This window comes from Toxorhynchites rutilus, chromosome 1 (assembly GCF_029784135.1).
Source record: "Toxorhynchites rutilus septentrionalis strain SRP chromosome 1, ASM2978413v1, whole genome shotgun sequence".
NCBI classification, from domain to species: domain Eukaryota; kingdom Metazoa; phylum Arthropoda; class Insecta; order Diptera; family Culicidae; genus Toxorhynchites; species Toxorhynchites rutilus.
Genome location: NC_073744.1, coordinates 175,333,926 through 175,351,639, shown reverse-complemented (window position 1 = coordinate 175,351,639; position 17,714 = coordinate 175,333,926).

The following is a 17,714-nucleotide window of genomic DNA, read 5'->3' as shown; positions in this document are numbered from 1 at the left end:
TGCTGCATGCTGATTTTGGATATGTTTGAAGAATTACATTGTTAAACTCTTCGATAATGATTCGGGTTCACTCCATCAGTGTCCATAACCGAGTGATAATGATAGAAGGATGGTGATTAGATGGTGCGTATCACGTACCAAAGCCGCCCTCTGTGGTCCTGGACGAGATGGCTCCTGTGTTATGTATGGATGAAATAAAGAAAAAAAGCTCATCAAAGCAATATAAGATAATTATCATTATCGAACCCAATTTTTCTCACCAGAAAAAAAGTGTTACTTTAGTATAGAGAAAATATATAAATGGAAAAGTAATTTCATTCATAATTTTTTATTTTCTGAGTGTTTATTCAACTCATTTCCTTTTCGCTAAACCCAACGGAACACGATGCTACATGCCTCAATGCGATTTTCAATTGGGCTAACAGCACCCAATACGATATGTAGAGCATATGTGAAATCACTTTTTCGAATATTTCTTCATTTTTCCAATTTTGCTCGTCGCATGAACTTTCCTTGGGAGAAAAAAAAAATCGTTGAAAATTTCAAGTCATTTTAACACAATAGCTACCATACACAATTTTACACTTACAGTTGTGCTAAAAGTTTTACGAAGCAACCAACATAAAAGTTCCAAATTAAAATTTTATTCATATTCTATCAAGCATAAGTTCCATTCAGTTCATTGAAACATCATTCTTCAATCGAAAGATTCTTATTGGAACGAAAAAACACTTGTTCATTGCTCCCAACTTATTCGCCAGCACGTATGCAATCAGCAATGCCCACGCTAGTTAAATGAGCACTATCCATTTGTGCGCGTCGTTAGTTAAACTATCGAGGGTATTTACATGCTGATTTCTCCCAGACACCATATATTTGAAATCTCTGTTCATGTCGGTGGGAAAAAAATCTCCCCCTACTTTCATGTATCTGCAATGCCAATTTCCTCTAGGCAGCTTGGTTTTGATGTCTCTGTTTGGGACCCGCCGCATATGTCGTCAATTTCGACCTATCAGAAGTGAGTATTTCCGTTAGGATATGGGTTGAGATTTTTCAATTGTTCGATAGTTAGTTTCATGACATATATTATTTTATTCAATGTAAAAAATTGTTATGGAGTGCCGAATTTGATTGACGCAAAAATCTCGTCAATCCATCATGAAATGACTGAGCAATAAGCATTTGAAATTGGACAATTTTCACGGTGCGCTCGATTTTCGATTTTCAATTTGTAACCCAATATGTTCCCGAAAGACGTAATCCTACGTCAAAATAGTTGATCGCCGTGGCCATGAAAAAGCGTGCCGATATCCAACTTTTCATCGGCCATTGCCAAGGCTCAGGCCAACTGCCGTAAGGCTGCTCAGCAGGGCCTCAAAGCATTTTTATAGAAGGCTTAATGAAGGGTGTCCCTCATCAAATTGCATCAAATTGTATTTTCTCTTGAAACTCTGAATAGAAATAGTTTGGAGTGTATTGTTTACACTGTATTTTTATCGCTGTCAGTTTCTTTGAAAATTGGAAAAAATGGTGTCACCTAAAGGAATGTCGTGATTTGATTTTGCGCAAGCACCTGACTCTCTCTTCGGGACATCGGAAAACAACTCGGAATCGTGCAGTCAACGGGGAATCGTGTGATTAAACGTTACTACGAAACTCTGAGCATCGAACGGAAGGAGAAATGCGGTTAGAATGGATGTTATATTAGTGATCAAGATCACAAGCGTGTCGTTAAAACGTTTAAGCGGAATCCCAATTTTTTCGGTCATGGATGTGATCAAAAAGTTGAATCTGTCAAAGTCATTCATTCAGAGAACCAAGGGCCGGGAGGGACCGCATATGTATAAAGTCAAAATACGGTGGGAAAATCACGGGTCCGGAAGCTGTACATCCAGATGCTGATGAAGCCTCATTATCTCAACATGGATCATGAGACTTACGACAAAGCGGACTTCCGGCAGCTTCCGGTGCTACTGTTCTTCAACGCCCAGCACAAGTTTGATGCTCCGGAGGAAGTATAGGAGGCAGAAACTTTCAAAGTTTGCCAAGAAATACTTGATTTGGCAAGCGATCTGCTCATGTGGCAAACAGAGTGCGTCGTTCGTGACTACCGAGACTGTAAACGAGCATATTCACCTCAAGAAGTGTCTACAAAAGCGTCTACTTCCTCTGCTGAAGCAACCCGAGGGCCCTACGATCGTCTGGCATTAACATTTGAATCACATGAAACACCGACCAGCGTTAGTCGTGGCTGCGGGTAAAGTTTAGAAATATTTCTTCAGCCTACCGTATGCTCAAACCTTTTTCACGCCATTTCAGCGTCCTCATCACTAGAATTCTCGGAACATCCACAAGAACCATCGAACATTTCAAGTCCTCTCGCTCGGATTATATTTTTGGATGAAGGAGACAACTTCCGGCAGGGAATCTGTGCTGTAAATCTCCCAGTTCACCGCAAGTCCCGAATAGGAGAATACAACTATTGCGCTATTCAAGGGACTATGGGACCAATCGTATAAATAAGGCAACAAAGGTTCAGAACAGACCAGTCTCAAATAAACCTTCGATCAGTATAGATCAAATCTACTTTGGCTATATTCAATCTAATCATTTCTCTACTACATCGGGTAGCCAGTCTACTCTCATCTCCACTATTCTTCGGAATTAGATACCTTAGATACCTCTCTGGGTGGAGAGTGGTCGCTTTGATATCCCTTTTTTTGCTGATGATTAGCCACAAAAGCACCTTCTTTGGGACCATGATGTGGGTACTTCTCCATCATCTACACGTCGTAACTTACCTCCTTGGTGGAGAACAGGTAGCAGGTAGAGTAGTAATTTCCCTGCCAATCGTTAACATCCAGTGTGGAATACGTCTCATCGACCAAGACGAGCGCGACGTTCCGCTTCGCCGGAAAAAATCCATTCTCCATCACTTTTAGCCCTTGTTTCTGGATCACAGTTTGCTGTTCCGACACGGCCGATCTTGACTTACGTTTCCGCATGATGATGTCTATCTCCGCTAGGTAGGTTGGTTCGACCTTCCTGTCCAAAACCCGGAACGAAGTAGCAACTTTACCCTCTGTCTTATGCTTTAGCTTCAGCTGTAGTTTACGATCGCGTAGCATCGTCGGACGACCGGAACCAGACTTCCGTTCAATGCTCTCATTCTTTTCCAGAAGTGTAAGGATATTATAGATATTAAAACGGGCATATTCGGTGGATTCAGAGTACTTGACGATGTCCACTTTCTACTCAACGGGATGGAGCTCCAAGTACGCACAAAACATGGCACGCAGTTGCTTTACTGTTTCCTGTCAAATTTTGTATGAAAACTCATGGATTACAATAATTGACTATGAAAAAGTGGCCTCATTACCAGGTGTTTAGGTGAACGCACGAAATAATAGTGAAATTTGTTCATTTCTTTTCAATTCAAAATTTCTTTTGTGCATTAGTAAAACAACAACACTGAAACTAGACGTCGGAGAATCGAAAAAAAGGAACCTACGGTCTATTCGCTTTTGATAATTTTGCTGAAAAATACGATTTCGCTATCAAAATCGGTATGTTTTTTTCTAGTGCATGTTCCGATCTCTTGAAATTCATAGTCGGAGGCTTGCCCATCTTCTGATTCCGGTAAATGATTGAATTGTTTTAGCAGCAGATAAACAGTGCTTTTCTTTGAATGTTCTGTGGAGCTATTATTGTCAAACGATTGACTTGAAGAACATGCCAACATCGGTGGAGTTGCAACGAGCTGCAACTTATACAATAAACGGAGATTGCGTCACTTTCTCGTGAACCACGCTTTTCAGTCGTATTGACCGTATTCTTCCTCGCATGATGATTGTTGTCGGGCTGCTCAAAGTTTGACTTCATGAACGCAGCTTGTTTCGTATTCTTAATTACTTCACTTTGACCTAGAAATAGAATAACGGAAGTAAATATGCCTACGTCTATAGGTAATTGAAAGAATACCTACTCTCGCATTTGAAGAATGCTTGGAGGACTTGAAATGTTCGATGGTTCTTGTGGATGTTCCGAGAATTCTAGTGATGAGAACGCTGAAATGGCGTGAAAAAGGTTTGAGCATACGGTAGGCTGAAGAAATATTTCTAAACATTACCCGCAGCCACGACTAACGCTGGTCGGTGAGTCATGTGATTCAAATGTAAACGCCAGACGATCGAAGGGCCCTCGGGTTGCTTCAACAGAGGAAGCAGACGCTTCTGTAGACACTCCTTGAGGTAAATATGCCCGTTTACAGTCCCGGTAGTCACGAACGACGCACTCTGCTTCCCACATGAGTAGATCGCTTGCCAAATCAAATATTTCTTGGTAAACTTTGAAAGTTTCTGCTTCCTGTACTTCCTCCGGAGCATCAAACTTGTGCTGGGCGTTGAAGAACAGTAGCCCCGGAAGCTGCCGGAAGTCCGCCTTGGCGTAAGTCCCATAATCCATGTTGAGATAATGAGGCTTCGTCAGCTTCTGGATGTACAGCTTCCGGACCCGTGATTCTCCCACCGTATTTTGACATTATACATATGCAGTCTCTCCCGGTCCTTAGCTCTCTGAATGAAATACTTTGACAGATTCAACTTTACAAGATTCAACGTAAGTTTCGAATTATGTTTCTATTGTAAAAAATAATAACTTTGTTTCCAGTTTTGAGCCGTTGAATAAATTACACGAGCTGCAAAAAAGTGGTTTGTATTTTCTGGAGCAGAAACCCCCTTTGAACAGTGATAGTGCACAATTTTTTCTCTATTGCAGGATGAATATCTGCGAAATAAATAGACCAAGCAAAACCGTTTACTAATAACAATACGCTGTCAAATGGTTGTAATTCCGACCACTGTCATCGCCATTATCGTCAAAAAAAGTGCTTTTTCTCTAAATGATTTGAAATCTTAATATATAAAAGAGAGTTTTTCCCACGTACGTATAACTCATCATCACGGGAGAACGGTTGAACGGATCTACGTCGTTCATATATTTTGTGAGTTTGTCTTCACCCAAATTAGAATGATAGAGTACTTTGGAAAATATTTGAGATGTTAGAAAAATTCGAAAAAATTGACTATGCACATCTTAATATATAAAAGAGAGTTTTTCTCACGTACGTATAACTCATCATCACGGGAGAACGGCTGATCAGATCTACGTCGTCCATATATTTTGTGAGTTTGTCTTCACCCATATTAGAATGATAGAGTACTTTGAAAATATTTGAAATTATTGAAAAAAATCTAAAAAATTGACTATGCATATATTTATTTATAAGAAGGATATTTAAAATAAAAAGAACGCATATGTATGTTTCGCTGTGAAAATCATCATTTAGATCAATTTTACAGATCTAAACGATAACATACAAACTGTCTTGAAATATATTCGTTATTTTAACCAACCAAAATATTCTCTAGAAATACATTATATGACAGAACAACGTTTGCCGGTTCAGCTAGTAATTAATAAAAATTAGAGGACGGTGGCCTATACACGATATCATTGTTTCCGTAGGACTGCTAGGACTACTAGATCAATTCAACAAAAAAATCACATCGATACAAAAACCAATAGAAGATCGAAACCAACAATCTCGTAGCGTTTAAGTGGGTATTCTAGTATAGAGGCACGAATTTCAAACGTTTTGTGAGCTCCAAAAAAAAACAAAAAATTATTTTTATTATCCATTGCATCATTATTTGTTAGTTATTAACAATGAAACATAAATTTAATATTTGTCGTTAGAATAGTTACAAGCTGGTAAAATAAGAGTTGTGCCATGGCATACACGATTCCAGCCCTTCTGTTTATCTGAAACAAAAAACAGGAAGTGGGTTATATCTATGGTATAACCGCAAGGGTGACGTAGGACTATCGTTGATTTAGAGATCATTTGTATGAAGTTGAATCTGAATTCATTCTGAATGAATGAATATTTGGAGAACTTCGAAAACGAGAGCGTTACGTTGGAGGCACAAGGTTTTATGCATCCAATATTGGATACGGAAATATCCTACTGATGGGGAAGAATAATCTTCAGAAGTTATCCTGTTGATTGCGATTGATTGAAAAATCACAAAACCTAATGTATTTGGTCACAGTGTTACATGGATGGAAAACATTAAAATAAACTCTTTCATATGAATGTAATTTTAAATTCCCAGAGGAACTGGCAGATTATTTTCAGTAACGATTAGATATTTCCACATTTTCCTCGATACTGGAAGCCCACCAGTGGTTAATGCTAACTCGATAACCATCTGTTAATAGCACTTGATTGAAACATATTTGGTCACAGTGTTACATGGATAGAAAACATTCAAATAAACTCTTTCACATGAATGTATTTTTAAATTCCTAGAGGAACTGGCAGATTATTTTCCGGATCTTTCTCGATCCAAACGGAAAGAATTCCGTGCGTGTATGTGTGTGTGTGTGTGTGTGTGTGTGTAGCGGCTGCTTCGAGATCTTCCCGGGGAACCGTTTGTAGAATCACTCTCCTCCTGATGGATTCCCTTCTGGCCTAAGGTGCACAAACAGGCTCTTGGTGACACCGTTCATCCGCGCTTTCATGATAAATGAAGAGCTTCACCACAACAGCGACAACATGCTCCAATCGCTGTTCAATTAGAACTGAGTGGATTTCCGAGCGGCGCTCGCTTATATACCGATTGGTGATTTCAATAGCCTATTTTGAAAGCAAATTTAAGACTATTGAAACAAGTTTTTGGATCAGAAAGTAACAAGTATAGAACGCGTAGACATTTTATCTTTCGAATGAAGTGTTTATCATACCATTTCGTTCAGTTGTTTAGGAGCTATTAACACTCAAAATCTCGGTCTCCGGCGTAACGCTTTCGTTTTCGAAACTTTGATTTTACACCCCGGTATAGAAATGAAAGACGTAGTCCTACGTCAAAAAATCGAACAGATTCTTCATGCGATAGTCAAAATAAGGTAAGTGAAAAATATGTTTTGACGTAGATCTACGTCTCTCAGGAAGGGTGCCTGATCAGAAAACAGGTCACGTTTTCATGAAATAAAGTTAACGTTAATAACTATTTTCACTGTGAACGAATTCTCATGATTTGTATATCAATCGCATCGGAAATTCTCTAAGATTGTTTTGATATACTATACATTACAATTCGCTAATCTCTAAACGGTTTCAATTCATGAAATCTGGAAGAATTTACTTTTTCCCATACATTTGTTTTGCCGATTTGTGTGATAACTCTACCCGTATTTCGAATGCTTATAACTCGATTATTTCTTAATAGATCGGAAAGATGCTTGCATCAATTGATAGGAAATATTTCTACGCGTCTATCACAATTAATAAAATGTTAGTTTTCATGAGATGAACAATTGAATAACTGTAAAATATCAAGCGTTATCTAAACGCCCTAACTGCCAAGTTTTGATTGGCCCGATTTACGGTTTCACCAACACAGACTTCAAAATCGATGTACCTGTAGGAATCCGCTTTGCAAATATACACGCAAGAAGGGGGCATTTTTGTTACCACCGAGCTGTGTTTCCCCAACACGGACTTCAAAATCAATATGCCTGGGGGAATCCGCATTGTCAAAACATGCAAGTCGGGGGTATTTTTTGGTGTTGAGTACTTGTGTACTCGGTTGTCGTTGTGCAAACCGGAATATGTTTCCGGAAAACGTATTTTAAACTGAGAAGACTGGGAAAATCGTCATTTCTGATACTAGAGGTGAATGAAATTTCGCGATCCGATAACTACGTAAACATGAGATGTGCAATAGTTTTTGAGAGAAATGTAAAATACAATGATCGTTTGACATTTTTTTCGTACACATATTTTGGTAGTCCTAGGCATCATATCAAACGTAAAAGGACATTCATCAAATTTATTTGTAACGAAGAACATGATCTATTAAAAAAAATTCGATGCATTCTAAAATAATATTCGAAGTGGTAAACAAGTGGATTGCATAATAAAATTGCGTAATTCTACGGCGAAAATATGCGGTCGTGTCCTAGATACAACCCCTACAATTTTGTTGACAAAACGAAGACCGTTTAAAGGAAGAATACCGCCTAAAACGTTTTTTGCGTTTCTCGACTATTTAAAAAACGAAAATTCAGAAAAATATGATTTTTTATTGGTTCATGGGATAGAGAGATGCATACAAATTGTATTGATATTAATCGACATAAATCGGTTCGGTTAAGATATCGTGTAGGAGAAATCAGGGAAAAATCGACACTGTGGGTAAAACCGACACCTTGATTTTTCAGTTAGAATTTTTTGAAAATTTTCCGTTGTCCCCTGTACATACTAGGCATTTCTTACGTTTCGAGGTATCTCACATCTGCGGAAGTTGTTTTGCTGTCAAAACAAATAACAAACAGAACCGGCCAGCAAACATAAGATATTCCATGTAAAATGTCGTTCGTGGAATTTAAATGTTTAAATCAGAAAGTTTTGGAAAATTCGATACTTTTATGAGCTTAATTCATCGTAGATCGTTGTTCAATGTAGTTTGTGAGACGGTAGGTGGTGTTGTTGCTTATCAATTCTCGAAAACATTGTTTTGAAATTTGGAGTCCATTCGGGGTAACACCGACACCTTCAGTCAGGGTAAAACCGACACCTGGTTTGTGTTTCACAGACAGGAAAAATGCGTTCTTACTTTTTGTAAATGCCTCGTGTTTATATTCGACAAACAAAACAGCAGAGCTGAACTAATAAAACAGCCAAAGCCAACGTTGAATCGGGCAAGTCAGCAAAAAAAGCATGACAGAACTCATGGTATCCCTTCGTTCAACGCCCATCGGCACATTTCACGCGGATCCTAAAGTGTCCACATAGTATATAGATAACCTCTTAATGCTTTGAAATTATTGTAACAAATTTTCATTCGTTTCTTCAAAGGTGTCGGTTTTACCCGACAGGGTGTCGATCTCACCCGCACTCCCATTTATTTCACCTTAGAACATATTTTTTTTTTATTCTATCAAAATTCGAGTACTAATCATGAACAGTTGAAGAGAGGTTCTGTAACGATTTGAAGTCGAAGACACATGGTAGATCTTGGAAATATGTGGAAATCCTTAGGGTGTCGGTTTTACCCTGATTTCCCTTACGCCAGTTTGAAAAAAAAACTAGTTTCGAGAAAAACGTGTTTGAAATTTATTGTTATGGTCGTACTAGATCAGATACCGCTTCACTAAAATGGCTACAACTCGGTAAACAATTGAATTTTCGAAGTTTCTAGGGTATATTGTTGAATACCTAAACTACAGAAATATAAAGAAAAAAACTGGATTTTTTTCAAATTACTAGACTAAAAAATTGCTTTAAGGCCATTCCATCTCATCCATTCGAACGCGAGATTACGGAAGATTGCCACTCAAAACAACGTCTTCAGTGTCTCGACACGAATAAAGATACACAATGACAACGCTGACGTGATGCTGATGATCATTATGATAGGGTTGGGTCACTGAAACAAACAAACATAACAATTGCGCATAATTGCGAAACTATTCACACTGCGCCCAAGAAATTGTGTGAATGAACGATGAACGACGAACGAAGAGACACGGGAGAAGATTAAGAGATTGGAGCGCTACATACGAGGGCACCGTGATGGGGGAGTAAATCAGTGACTGAGTGACTGAGGTCTTCTCTGTATGCGGGTAGAACACCCGACAGAGAAGAAAGTCTTGGTGCGGAGGAGACCCCTCTCCCCTCTTTCAAGGCAAGAATAACGCGCTTATAATTCAATCAAAAATGCTCTTTGAGGAGGCGCATTATCCAATCAGAGGCAAACCTCGCGGCACTACAAAAGATGTGTACACCACATCAGCCAGGAGATGTTTGTTTGTTGATGGTGTAGTTTTTACAGCTTGGTACTGAACGACGTTCTATTACGCGACCGGGAAACCTTGCCTTGGGGAGGACTCACTTCTCCTCCACTCCCGGCGGCCTGGCTTGACCGAGAATGGGACCGGAATCGATGTTAATTGAAGTCAAGTGTAGTGTGTACGGATAGAATTGGGCAGTGCGAGCGCAGATTTATGACGTCGTGTCAAAGTGCGTTGAATCGGTTCGTAGCGGATGTAATGTTGGGGATTTCACGGGGGTAATTCAATTCAGACATCAAATTTGAGCTTGAAAAGTAGAGAGGAATTTAGAGTATTTACTATTTTTAGCTGCTGCTCAGAGAATGGTCCGGTCGGAAATTATACATCTAGTCATTTTGCTTAATGGATTTATCCTTTTCTTCCTTCAATCCTCATTGGAACCATGGAAGCTCTGGTGAATTTGTTGCGTTCTTCTCTTTTGGCACAACATTCACATTGTGGGCGTCGGGCCAGTCGTTTCGAGCACAGTGACAGGACGCTACAACGGGTCGAAACGAAGTTCAACGTTTGTGTTTCCCTAGGAATGGCAGGAGATACTCTGAAGATACTCTTTCTTTCAAATCTGACCGTTCATAGTTCCACAACAGTTGTGGACATCGCCAATTTCTACTCATCCGCATATCACCTACCAGATCTGTAATTTTCTCGCCAATTTTGACGTTTTCTTCTTCCGAATGTGCTCCATTTTATTCCACGATCTCTTCATGTCTGCAGCATCCCAAGTCACTTTGGCACCCTTCTACAATTTCCACTTGACAATTGCCTATTTTTTTCAATTTGGCGGAATTGGGGACTTTTGAGAGGATTGAAGCCTTTTTCAATGTAATCGACCCACTTCACTGAAGCACCTCTCGACTGTAGGGTGACGTTCCCCTATTCATTTTCACGACCATAGTCTTGTTTGTGACAAGAAACTTATTCCTTTGTCCACCGCTGCAAATCTCTTGCCAAATCATGAACTTCCTGGCAAATTTATCAGCGAAAACGAACATGAATTTGCTGGGGACATCTTTTCTGGCAGTGGCCTTATAGAATTTCAGTCCCGGGAGCTGCCCAAAATCCATCTTCTCGATCGTTTCGTCATCCATCAGCATGCATCCTTCGTACTTCATCAGACCCTTGTTATACAACGTTCGATAGTGGGTGTTCAAAATAAAATTTCTTCTTTCGACTTCCATCTTGCACTATTTCCAAACAAGACGGTTCAACGTAAAATTTGTACCGTCGAAAACACAGATGTCAAAAGATTTCAGAAACGCCTGCTATGACCGCTGCTATAAAATGTACAGTGATTCCGAATTCTAACTAAATCAAACCTTAATAATATTGTTCATGGAGTGAAATGGTGCAAGTCAACCTTGGCACCATCCAGTAACGTTAATCTAGCTTTATTCTGATTGTGATCCCTCCTTGTTAAAAACTAAATTATCTTTATTGATATTCTCGATTGTTTTATACTCCTTGGTTTTGACGTAGGACTACGTCTAACCGGAAGATATAGGGGGTGAAATGGAATTCTAGGCACTGAACAAGTAGGAAAAAATGCAAGATTTGGAACGCTTATAACTCGAGCATTTCTCAATAGATCGCAAAGGTTTTTGCATCAATTGATAGGAAATATATCTACGCATCTATCATAACGAATAACATTTCATTTTACTTGAGATAAATAATTGAATAATTATGAAATATCAAGCATTATCAAAATGCACTATGTGCCCATTTTTGATTGGTCCATTTTGTGCTCCTCAAATCGTACCGACCAAAACGGGCAACCAGAGCAGCAGCGAAATAGAATGAAGCACGATTGGAAAGGAAAAAGAAAACAATGAACGAAACATTGGTCGCAGTCTCACACATGCGTAATTCTCGAGCCAGCCAGTCAGCTTAAAAATCCCCGCTCCGCTGCCGTAACGATCATTCTCATTTAAACCGTACACCACATCGGTTCGCATCACAACACATCAACAAACCAACCCAAGCAGCCATGTCTGGTCATGGTAAAGGAGGAAAAGTGAAGGGAAAGGCAAAATCCCGCTTGAACCGTGTTGATCTGGAGTTCCCCGCAAGGGTAGCTAGGCCGAGCGCGTTAGTACCAGTGCACCAGTCCACCTAGCCGGCGTTATATAGTTTCGGCCGCCGAAGTGATCGAGTTAGCTGGCAAAGCTGCTCGCGACGATGAGAAAACCCGCATTCGGAACAGAACACATTCGGTTCGGTGGACATCAAGACAACAGGCAGTTGCAGCGAGTGGCGAGTGGCAAAAACGCAGTCGCAAAACGGCATCAGGTAGCAGAAGAAAAAAGTTTGTTCTTTATACAAACTGCTTTGGTGGCAAATCCAGAACAAGGCGGCATCGAGGGCGTTCGAAATGGTTTTTTTTTCAAAACCACGAGTACTAAGTTTTCTAAATTGGAACCATTCCATAAAACAAGGCGCTTTTCAGGGCCATTAAACCTTCCAAAAAAGAGTTTAGGAAATACTGTTCAATGCTTTCTAAAACATTATCCAAAACGTGCCATTGAATGTAATTTACTGTAAAATATGTCACAAGCTGGATGGGAAGAAATTTTCCAACTGTGAAAGCTGTGGCGAGTGGCAAATGCAATCGATAAACAGAAAGGTTTAGCCGAACAAGATGGGGATATCGAGTGATAACAAAACAATAAACTCTTTAGATTGAAGATAATTTTGTGATCCTGAAAAGGACCCTTTTCAGCCTGCATGTGAATCCAACGAGCGAACAAATCGTAATGAATGTATTTTTTTGCCATCGCTCCCTTTTAACGCTCATTCGTTCGTCTCGTTGGACTCGCCCCTCTGGCTGAGTCTGCCGATTTGTCTCTATCCTGTGAGTGTGTACCGCTAGAGTATAAAACACGCGGACCCCAAAAAAATATCTTATTTTCTTTCAAACCGTAAACCCGTGTGGTTGTACGGCATCGGCATCGTGGACGTAACAAAGGAGGATAAGTTAAGGGAAAGGCAAAGTCTCACTCGAACCGTGCAGGTCTCCAGTTCCCTGTTGGTCGCATTCACTGATTGCTCCGCAAGGGTAACTAGGCCGAACGGATTGGTGCCGGAGCACCAGCATACCTAACAGCGATTATAGAGTTTCGGCCGTCGGAGTGCTCGAGTTGGCTTGCAAAGCTGCTCACGACAATTAGAAAACCCGCATCAAGAACAGAGCAGCTTCGGTTCGGCGCTCATCAAGGCAACAATTAGTTTCAGTGAGTGGCAAAGTGTTTCTCCGGCACTTCGCATTAAATGTAATTTACTGAACAAGCTGGATGGGAAGAAATTTTCCAACTGTGAAAGCTGTGGCGAGTGGCAAACGCAATAGCTAAACAGGAAGGTTTAACCGAACAAGATGGGAATATCGAGTGATAACAAAAACACAACACCAAAGGTTCTTTTCAGAACCATCAACATATTCATAAAGAGTAAACAGTAAACTAATCCATTTTTCAGGTAGATAGGTAGGTAGTCACGTAGGAGAAGAAAATAAAACAATATATTTAAAATATATTTAACAAAAGCTGTCCCCATTGTATAATCCTACGTCACTCCGGTTATGTCCCCGACATTACCCACCCGTCTTTTTTTTTCACTAACATCGCCCGAGAAGTGATTTTCATTGCTCATCAGTTTCTTCCAAATTCAATTTATGTAGTCCAATAATGGCTAATTTATACTTGATTGAAATTGATTTTCAATAATGAAAAAAATCTCCAAAAACTGAACCAAAAAAACCGCGGATACTCCCTAATGACCCAATATTTTCGACCCGAACACAATGTATTTTAACATTATTCAAATACATCGTTCAATAATTTATTTAACACAATTCTGATTTCCATTAGTTGTATAGACACAATTCAAAGAAATACATATTCTCAATAAACTTATATTTCAGTTGCTTATAGGTGTTGATCGATGGTGATTGTCTAACATGTTTGTTGATGAAGAAAAGCCCACATTCTACACATATTGAGGTGGTTGATTCTTTAATCGGTACTACGTTTGCTATAAAATCAGTCAGGAGAAAAACAGAACTATTTTATTAATAAGGTTTGAAAAAGTTGATCGTCGTAGCATTATAAGCTTTGGAAATGGGAGAGCTTAGTTAGATGGCTGAATATAAAAAATCTTAAAATATTGAGTTCTTTCTTCGTTATATTTATCAATTCCTTCTCAGTGTTCGCGACAAAATTGTTGGAGTAGATCTTACGCTTCAGGTTTGCCCAGAAATCCTCGATGGGACGCTGCTGGGGGACGTTGGGTGGGTTCAGCCGCATCTCCTCTAACGATCGCTTCGAGTAGTGGGCCGACGCCAGATCCGGTCAGAACACCGCGTCTTCGCCCTTATGGTATTTCTTGACGAGCGACGCAACTTCCGTGCCTGCCGTACTATAAATTTCCCCGTTCACGTTCACGTTCCCCCAATCCGGAGCTAAAGATGGGTTACTATGATTGATGCTCCATGGGTAGTCAGTGCGTATGAAGGTAAACCCATGAAAATCGGCAATTTTTGTCCATTTTCAGATTTGGTTTTTAATATATTTTTTTGTGTACAACTAAATTTTTTCGGGGAATTATCGGGTGATAACGAGAATAAAAGAACAATCTAACTATTCAACAGTATAAATCAGAGCTCAGTATAGTCATAGTCAACTGAGGATAGTCAGCTGACTATCTGACTGACTATATCCGTATTTTTTTTTTATCCCTTTTGTTTATTTTAGGCTCATTAGCATTTTAGCTGTAACAGAGCCGAATTTTTAATCGTGTACATGTCACATATTTATCATATCTATAATTAGCACATTACACAGTTGCCATTTTTCGGCGTTAGAGTATTCCCTTCTATACCATTGCAAATGGTACATATTTACACAGTAGCCATTTAGGCGAAAGTTTTCTATCTGTTCTTCCATTATCCACAGTTAAGACTGGACAGCGGAGACAGTCGTTGATCCATTGTTGAGTTATTTATAGAACAGCAGCCCGATGTTTCTTGCAGAGCAGAGCAGTTGTATGGATGAATCGATCTTATTTCGACCGTGGATCGATCTCCATCGCTGATGATTGTTGCGTGGACGTAGTTATTCTGTAACAACACAAAGATGGTCAATGGGGGCCCTGAGTTTTGAACTCACGATCGATCGCTTACTAAGCGAACGCGCAACCAATGTGGCTACGGAGACCCCCTATATCCGTATTGACGGAAATGATTTTTGGCTACTTCACGCAGTTTCTCCGCCAAAACGACTAAACAGTCAGTCGGGCGTTTAGTCGCTATCTCCCTCTACCGACTCGACTATATCATTTCATTCTTCCCAGTCAAATTGTCTTTATTGCATTTTGAAGTGACTTCCCCCAAAACGATTCCTTCCTCTCTCTCTCTACCATGTATTATTATGCATGCTTCGATGTTTGAGTTCAACGTGGTTTGACATACGCTTCAAGTGAGCTAGTTTTTTTTGTATCGTACACGAAAATTACTCAGACGTATAAAATAGCGTGCAGTGTGTGTGCGCTATTTTGCTCGCTATTTACTAATACTAACGCGAGGACCTTTATAGCACACTTGATAAATGTCTAAGTTCGTTGGTTTAAGTTCACGATGGGTAGACAATGAACCATCCATTGATGGGGTAACTACTTTTTTGCAAATCAAGTTTTCGTTCCTCTTTATATGGACGTAAAATAAGATTGCGGACGCGGGTAACAATTTCGTTCCTAGGGCGGTAGAAATGTGGATTGAAGTCAGTTGAATGAAAAGGCTGATTTGTATTCATTTGTCACGTCAGTTAAAATAACCACTGACTGGACTAGTTCATCAGTCATCCTCGCTAGTCAACGCTAGTCGATTCATTTTCTAATTCTACTAAGAGTAGAGTAGATCTTCATTTATCACCATCAAAGATTTCGGGCCCTTATAGTGAACCATATAGGGATTCAGAACAATTATCTACTTTTCCTAGTGCTGCTGATAACATTTGAGGCTCCTTTTACGAGTACACGAATACAATACAATAATAGATTTTAGGAAAATTAAAAAAATCACAAAAAAATGGAAATAAAAAATTTTTTTTTTCAAAATATTTTCGTACCGCGCAGTTCTTGAAATATTCTGAACAAAATCACCAATATTAACACACATAATAAATACACAAACAAATAAATATACATAATTCAATAAAAACTAAACCTGTAATAAGTGCCTAAATTCTAAAAATAAAATAAAATTTAGAAATATATTTTTTGTACTGCGCAACACTGTTAAAATTCTCAAAAAAATCGCACATATCTAGAAAAGGTGCAGAATCAAATTTAAATACGGGGTGTAAGTTCAAAATTTCATAAACGAAAGCGTTACGCCGGAGAACGTGATTTTGAGCGTTAGAAGCTCTAAAACAACTGAACGAAATGGTATGATATACACTTCATTCGAAAGATAAAATGTCTACGCGTTCTATGCTTGTTACTTTTCGATCCAAAAACTTGTTTCAATAGTCTTAAAATTGCTTTCAAAACAGGCTATTGAAATCACACCAACTGGTATAAAAGCGAGTGTCGCTCGGATATCCACTCAGTTATGATTGCGCAACGATTGAGGTACAATCGCTGGAATGAATGGATGTTTCCCTAACACAGATTCAAAACCATGGAGCCTGGGGAAACTGGCATTGCAAATTAGATGCATTAGAGGCGAATGAACTGAAAAGTTTAAACCCTCTTAAAGCCAAAAAGAAGAAGAAATTAGATGCAAGCAGCGGGTACTTTTGTACCCGTTTGCGTTTCTGCAAATCGGAATGTTTCCTTAACGCAGACTTCAAGACCATGGAGCCTGGGAAAATCGGCATGGCAAAATAGATGCAAGCAGCGGGTACTTTTGTACTCACTTTTTCCCAACACAGATTCCGGAACCAATAAGTTGGGGAAATCGGCATTGCAGATCTTGGCAGTACTTTTATACTCCCATGCATTTTTACACTCCGGAATTCGTTTTGCTAACACGGTCTACAAAAGCGGGTACAACTTCTACACATCCGAGGTGCGATTATTGCTAATTGAAAAAAAAACCCAAATTATTACTAAGCCAACGGCAGTCCTACGTCAACCTTGCGGTTATATCACAGGTATAACCCATCCATAGTTTTTTAGTACTAAACTTTTGATGAAATTTTTTTTTGACAATATTTCTCGATACAACTTTATAAGATGCACTTTCAGTATTTTTTTCAAATTTTTATCTCGAAGCTATCGTGAATAGCATGCAAAAAATTTAAAAGTATGTTTTACCATAGATGTGAAACACCTAACAAAGTGAAGGTGGTCCAAAAATAGTGAAAATGTCTTATTTAGTACCCTATATAATATTTCCCATAGAGCGGGCGATTTAGTTTGGGGGCACTTTTTACTTCCATACCCGGCCGGGCCCTTTTTAGTTGTGTCAGAATTGTTTTTGTTAGCGCATAAACCGGGTTAACTGCGGTTGGAATGGTTCTGGCTAAGCACACTGTGGAAGTTAAAAACACAAGAGGTTATAGTCCAAATTTTCTCTTTATTTCACTAATTACGCATCACTTGGTAAGTCACTTCCACGTTGATGGTAAGGAAAAAACTGGCAAAGATGGATGATCTGTTCTGCGTTCCCTTTGCATTTGTCAGAAAGTTGGTGGGGTTTTTGTCCTGTCGGCTTCGCTCGGCTCGATCGGGTGCTGTTCGTTGTTATGTTGCTGCTACATTCATCTCGCTCTCGCACGTGACTAGGTGATGCGATGCAATGA